This window comes from Nannospalax galili, unplaced genomic scaffold (genome assembly GCF_000622305.1).
Source record: "Nannospalax galili isolate Female #2095 unplaced genomic scaffold, S.galili_v1.0 scaffold734, whole genome shotgun sequence".
In the NCBI taxonomy this organism is placed as follows: Eukaryota; Metazoa; Chordata; class Mammalia; order Rodentia; family Spalacidae; genus Nannospalax; species Nannospalax galili.
Window position 1 is genome coordinate 5,387,733 of NW_008337073.1, and position 7,515 is coordinate 5,395,247.

Here is a 7,515-nt window from a genome sequence, read left to right on the forward strand (position 1 = left end):
GCTCAATGGTAGAGTGCTTGAATAGCATACACAAAGCCCAGGACTCAGCCCTGAGTACCACCTACATATTTAGAGATGACTTTCCAAGATTTTAATTCAAGTTTGGTTAAGAAACTATAAAATATCTTTGTTTTCTGAATCATCCGTGAGATTAGCAATTGAAACAATGCTTTGGCCAACATAAATCATGAGCCTCTAGAGGAGGCTATACTTGCAATAGACCATATGGGATAAATTAATGAGGGAGGAGGATGTTGCAGGAACAGCAGCAGGAATCATGTTCATGGCCAGAGAGTTCATGCATGGTAGTTACTGGCTAAGGAACCTCATGAGAGGATGTCCAGGGTGAAAGGAGGTCATTTGTCTTCCTGCACAGCTCATTTTTTTTAATTTCTCAGCCCTCTGAGCTTCTGCTATGGAGATATTTTTAGTTGGTTCACTCGCTTAATCAACCAGGGCAGGGAAACGTCAGGCTGAGGACTGAGAGGGGTGAGGAACAGTCAGCAGGTAAGAGACAGCAGTTTCTCTGCCTTCACTCTTCTCTTTGAAACTGGCACTATGTCAGTTAGAAATGGGCCAAAAGGCAGCTATTAACAACTGATCGAAGGGCTGAGTTTAATGCTCACAGGGGTTCTGTGGAGTGGGCCCATGCTGTTTGTCCAGGTGAAGCCCTGCATGGGGCTCACTCTTCAGCTGACCCCAGGATTGATCATTTTTCCTCAGAGAAAAGTGATGTGTCAGATACTCCAATAGTTCACCTGGTGAGGGAGAGAGGGGATAGTGACAAGAGACATGCACTGTTAAATACCAGGTAGAACCAGTAGAAAACCATAGATGTCACAGAGCCAGCAGGGAGGGGCATGGGAGAGTGGGGTTCAGGGAAACTTCTGAAAGAAAAAGAAATATATCCAATTTAGGAGGTTAAAGTGTGATTTTTATCACATTAATATTGGCTATAGAAGTGAGATGAATTTTAAGAAATTACAATAGGTAGTTTCCCCCCATGGTCATTATTGGTAAGCTGTATTTTGTAACTAAGGTGACCGACCGGCTTCGTTCCAGTTGTCTGGGACTTCCTGGTAAGATCCATATCCCACAAATCCTCTTGGCCCTGGCAAACTGGAATGATCTGTCACTCTACTTGTAGCAAAGACTTCTCATTGTTGGTGCCTTTGGTAACCCAGTGTAGCACAGAAAACAAAGGAATCACTTCTTGGCTTTTGAGTGTCTAATCCTAAGCCCAGACATGAGACAGGGTATATGTAAGACTGGATGACCATGTGAGACCAAGTCTTCTTCTCCAGGTCAGATAAAGATTCTGAGGGGAAGAGAAGGGGAAGGCCACTGAGAAAACTAACTTGAGACCAGTGTGGTCCAATAGTACTTCCTGGAAATGTTCCACAATAAGAGCCACCTTCTCTAGACCATGGCTACTGAGCCCTTGAAATATGACCAGTGTGACTCGATGAACATACTTTTACTTCATTAACATTTGAATAGCCACATTTGGTCAGTGGCTAAGGTACTGGAAAGTATAGTCTCAGAAGCCATCAAGACTCTTTCAGTAGAGTCCTGGGAGGACAGGGGTTGACTGATGCTGAACGAAGGACTCTCCAGGTAGCATTGGAAATTCAGGGGCAGAAAACATCTGAGCTGTGTTGCAAGGGTGTGGGAAGAGCCCTGAGTTCCTAGGCCAATGAGGTGTGAGAACAGAAGGCATACATGTATGAAATGAGTCAGGACAGACAGGGCCAAGTCTGCCTCAATGAGGGTTTTGAGGTTCCAGAATGAACTGGACAATAAATAGGATGTTTCCTGTGTACTTCGGAGTCTCCCAGACCTGGCACATTGAATTTAAAGACCTGCTTAGTGGTAGGAAAGAAGGAGAGGCCAGATGTGAGCCACACAAACCAGATGGCCAGGGCTGCCTCAGTAGACAGGGAAAAATAAGGAAGGCCAGATGTCTACCCTCTGGCCTTGCTATCTGGAGCTGTTTTTGTCCCATAGACCTTGCCCAAACTCCTGGAAGAGGCTGAAAATGAACTGAGATATAGTTTCTGTCATCAAAAGGAATGGACTTAACACAGATGTTAGATTCAGATATGGGAAAAGGAAGTAAAATTGATTACACAGCTGAGTTGTGCCGCATATGAACACAGCCTCATATTTATTGTTCATGCTCTGCTAGCCCGACATTTCCTTGCATGATACTGTGCCAAGTATTTAACAAACATTGTCTAATAGAAGTTTATGACAATGAAGGAAATTCTGTTATTAACTCCATTTTATGATGGAGACGACTGAAGCCCTCTATCCTGGTTAGAATATTCTGCTTTGTCAACTTCAGATCTTATTTTGTTCTGGAAACAATACTCACTTTCAGTTTTAGAAATTTTAGAATTTTAATTTACCTCACTCCAAACATGTGCTTTTTAGTGGATGTTGCTAGTTGGGATAATTTACTTCCTCAACCATAGAGGGCTGCAGGTGGGAAAGAAAAATATATGCATTCGAACCCTGTTTCTTTTCCTTTTTAAGAAGAAAATGAGATTATACTTTCCAGACTTTGGTGCAGTTAAATGAACCATGAGACTGAGAGTTGGGCCATGGAGTCTGGAAATATGTAAAGGAGGGTAGGGAGGGTGGAGAGAGAGAGAGGAGGCTGGAAGGGGTTCCTGACCCAACACTAACTGAAGTCGAGAGACTTGTTTAAGCCAAAGAAAACCCAAGCATGAATTTAAAAGAAAAGGAAAAAGATTTTGATTGTTGAAGTTATAAAATAACCTTAGCCCGTAACCTGCTCTAGGAGGAACCAGGAGGAACCAGGGCCCCAAAGCTGAGGAGCAACGCAAGAGGCATCCTTGTTAGCATCCAGTTCGGACATGCAAGGAAGACTGTCAGGCAAAGCACTGTCCCAGAGATCAGCACTGGATCAAGTCAGGGAACCTTCCTCAAAGCCAGCATTTTAGAATTGCTGTGGGCAAGGAGTGCCTCTTCCATTACACCCCTGATGGAATGGGGACTTTACTTTTGGATAGGATCGTCCTCCTCCACAACGTATATCGGTCAAGATGGGTTTTAACTTGTCCTCTAGTTCACAGGTCTCTAGACTGGGCCAGTCTAGACCCCATGGTGAGGACTGGCCATGCCATGAAGTCCTAGACTCATGAGGAGGGTCTTCGGGTTTTCTTGCTTGGCATGATGATGTTCTATGTGAGTGAAGATTGTGAAATGGATATTTGGTGAACTGATGGGTGCACTGTTAGAGACAATGCTGTTTCTGATCACCCAGAAAGCTCATATTTCTCCCATTTTCTTTGGAATTGGATGGTACCATGTGACTGGACTGGCCAATGGAATGAATATAGGTAGTTGAGATACAAGAGAGATGCCCCAAAGGTGGGGTCGAACAGACATTTAGGCAAACAGAAGATACGTTGCTAGATAAAATGAGGGCTAAGTCTCTGTTACTGCAGACTTAGGCCAGATTCTGGTGGGAACTCAAGGGGTTTCTAGATGGGGCTGGCACTGTGTCCATTGCCTGCTGTGCAAAGGTGCCGGGCCCACAGGGTAGGGGAAGTCTGAGCTCTATCTGTGCTACTCCCACTGGCTGTGTATCCTGGTATCAGGACAAGAGGCACCTATGAGAGTGAACAAAGCAACTTCTCCCCCACGTACCTGTGGGCTTGTCTGCTAGAGAGAAGAGAATGACCATCTTCCTCTCTCGGGAAGCACCTTAGCACCTTTTCCTAAGTAGCACACAGGAACCATATAGCTCTAGCATTACCCCCTCTTTCTTCTTTTCCAGGTTGTAGAAACATGAGACTTTGGCTTCTGGAAACTTCTCCAGTTTGAAACCAGAAAGACTAGCTTTGTGTTCAAAGAAGTCTTGAGTGACTTAAGACTCAAGCTCTGCCAGCTGCTTCTTACCATTTACGGTAGGCTCATCGGAAATCTGAGTTCTGACAGCTCTTTGAATGTTCTGACAGTTCTCTGAGCTACCAAGAACTGATCAAAACTAGTGTTCATCTTTGTTATGATCATTTTTCTTTTTGCCTCCTTGATTTGATATTTCTAGTAAACCTCCTCATTAAAGCAATATTAAGCTAACTCATAAATATGTATATAGCCTTCTTAATTATCTGTTGATGGATATGGACTCTGATACATTTACATAATGAGCCTTTAAAACATGCAGATGCATTTTACAATTAGACCCAGATGGGGGCTGGGCAAGGCAGAAAACTCAGGAGGAAAAACAAGCTCACATTTTGACAACAACACAGGCACTGTTTTAGAGAAAAGCCAGAGTTTGAAGGAACAAACTTGTCCTGTTGAGGAGCTTAGTTCCAATTCAGATAATATTAGGGATGCTGCCAACTTAGAAGAGACCAAGTGAAATGCAATTATATCGTGTTCTAGAAGCTGACGGCACATTTAATAAATAAGAACAAAGGCAGTAATGCACTCAAAACTTAGGTGACATGACTGGTGTGGCAAACGTCACCATTGTCACCACCTCTGATACTCAGTACCATTTCACTTTGAGTTTTTGGAAGCTACATATAGCCATAAATGTGCTCCAGCCATTGAAAGGTCACCAGAGGTGAGATGGGTCACTTCAGAACAAAATCCTCCAAGGGCTTATTCTCATATTCTCTTTCTGTTGTTGCCAGGCTGGAAATGCTAGTCTGAATCTAGAGTGGAGATCATGTGGACCAGAAAACACTGCCCAAACATGCTGACATGTGACCTCAGCTAGAAATAAGCCTGTATTGCCTTAAAGCATGGAGATTTGGCGGGGGGGTTGGTACAGCCACATAACCAAGCCCATTCTGAGTGATAAAATTGAGCCTGGAGAGGCTGAGGGGATGGCTCAGCTGGTAAAAGCATGAAGATCTGAATTCAGATTCCCAAAAGCCATGTAAAAAGCTGGCCTGGTGGTATACACTGTGACCCCAACACTGAAGCAGTAGAAACCAGGATCTCTAGAGCTCTCTGACCAACCAGCTCGCTCGAATCAGTGAGTTCCAAGTTCAGTGAGAATCTCTACCCAAAAAATAATGTGGAGAGCAATCAAAGGCACTCAAAGTAGATCTTTAGTCTTTACACCCGTATGTGCTCACATGTGTATGTGCACCTGCACACATGTACACATACAGTAGAACACATGCAGCGCACACGTGTACACACACACACACACACACACACACACACACACACACACATTGGGGATGGGGTCTTGTGCGAAAAACCTCTCTGCGCCAAGAACTCACTTCTGAAAGACTTTGACGCAGACCGAGGAAGCTAAAACAAACCATCGTTCCCGAGGGGACCATTCACGTGGGGTCCCTAATTATTTTACTTAAAAGATAGTATGATTATTCCAGTTTTCTTGGGCTACCTGACATTTTTTCCTAGCTTGAGCAGAGGCTCCTGAGGGCTGTTAGATTTGATGTTCAGAGTACATCAACACAGTAAATGCACCTGACCCATCTGAAGGGCCATTATGATGGTGAGTGGTGATTTGATATAGTCAATCTGTAAAATAAATGAGCTCCCTCAAATGAAAATTGCCATATAAATTTTTGCTTGATCATAATATCCTGAGAGAGGAGAAAATTAAAAAGTAGTAACACCCAAAGAGTCCTAAATTAGAAACTGGTTTTCATTCTCAGAAGCAGCGGCAGAGCTGGACACGGTCTCAGGACCTTCAAGAAGCAGCAGGCCCCACTGGGTTTGTCTTGCCACCTGGAGGGTATAAAGCAAAAAGGCTTGTTCTATGTTCAACACATTTTGTTTTATTTCTGTAGCTCACATGTTTACCACAAAATCCAGTGAGATGCCCTGAAGAAACTGAGGCACAGAGTAACCAAGACATTTGTTTAAGACTCTAGGGTTTGAGCTCAGGGAGCCTGGTTCCCAAGTCCATGCCAATAATAACACTGGACTTGCAGGTGCATCAGTAACTGCAAGAAGAAAACAGTAACTGCAAGAAGAAAGCACACACGAAAGAGTCCATCCACCCTTGGAGCGAGGGGTGAGTTATAAGGAAAGCCATATGTTAAAATATTTATTTTATTATTTTTAATTATGTGTATGTGTGAACACTGCACATGAGTGCAGAGGCTTGGGATCCCCTTAAAGCTGGAGTTACAGGTGTTGTGAACTGTCCAATGTGGGTGCTGAGTACTGAATTCTCTTCCTTGGAAGAACAAGTGTATGCTCTTAATCACTGGGTCTTCTTTCTAACCCAAGAAAATTATTTTAAGAGATAATTGCCAAAATAAGGTACAACTTGTGATTCTCATTCAGATTATGAATGAGTAAGAATCAAAGATTTTATTTAGCTTAATAAACCAACGTGGAACCAGAAAGATGTTATGTGACACTCAAAAGTGTCACACATCTCTGGGCAGATTAGAATGGGGAAGCGAGTTTATTAATGATGGAGGACTGCCAGAGCTGTGTAATAGTCACAGGGCACTGATCAGTTGTGTTCCATAGAGCCAACTTGCCTTTCTATTAATAAGCACCATTTTCATTGTTATCTATTTTTTTGTGATCCACAGTTTTATTTTAATGTATAAATATATTGTGATATTAAATCAAATTAATGAACATATTTCCCACAAAAACTTACTTTCTGTGAGAACACTGATTTCTCTTAGCAGTTTTCAATCACACAATATAATCGTTAATTGCCAAGCTGCATAGCAGATCGCCAGAAACCAATCATCATGTCCAATTTAAATTTTACATATTAAAAGTTTTTTTTTTAGACAGGGTCTCCCTGTAGCCTCACCTAGTTTGTAACTCACTATGTAGACCAGGCTGGCCTTGATCTTACAGAGGTCTACCTGCCTCTGCCTCCCAAGTGCTGGCATTAAAGGCATGCACCACTACACCTTGCACAGCCTTTGTTTTCTTGTGACTTTAATTTCACTTATTACAATGACCTCCAGTTTTATTCATGTTATTATAAAACACAGGACTCCTGTTTTTGAGACTGAAGAATATTCTATTGTGTTTAAGTAGGTTTATGTGTATGTGTGTAGCTGTGCATGTCAGTGTATTTTTGTGTATTGTTCACTCATTTTAAATGAACACTTAGGATGTTTCTGCCTGGTTACTAAAAACGATACTGTAATGAACATGGGATGATAATGGTATCAGTTCCTCTAGATCTATATCCCCAAAGTGGTTTGATTAATAATTTTGTCCTTTGATTTTTCTGTCTCTGTCTCTGCCTCTGTTTTTGTCTATCTCTCTTTGCTATTTGCCTTTCTCTCTCATTTTCTATTTCCTCTATCTCCTTCTGTCTCCATCTCGTTTTTGCTGTTTATTTTTCTCTTTTCTCTCCCCTCCCTCTCTCCCTCCCTTTCCCTCTTTCCTTCCCCCTCTAACTTCCTTCTTTCCTTCCTTCCTTCCTTCCTTCCTTCCTTCCTTCCTTCCTTCCTTCCTTCCTTTCTTTCTTTCTTCTTTTCTTTGAAATGCAGGCTTTATATATATTGC

At 42.5% G+C, this 7,515-nt stretch overlaps 1 long non-coding RNA gene across 1 annotated transcript; it reads left to right on the top strand.

The window, feature by feature from the left end:
• The first annotated feature begins 442 nt into the window (after window positions 1-442).
• Window positions 443-6,039, top strand: LOC115070185. Its single transcript, XR_003849385.1, has 3 exons — window positions 443-507; window positions 3,809-3,938; window positions 5,958-6,039. It is a non-coding gene; the product is annotated as an uncharacterized LOC115070185 (long non-coding RNA).
• Window positions 6,040-7,515: the final 1,476 nt, after the last annotated feature.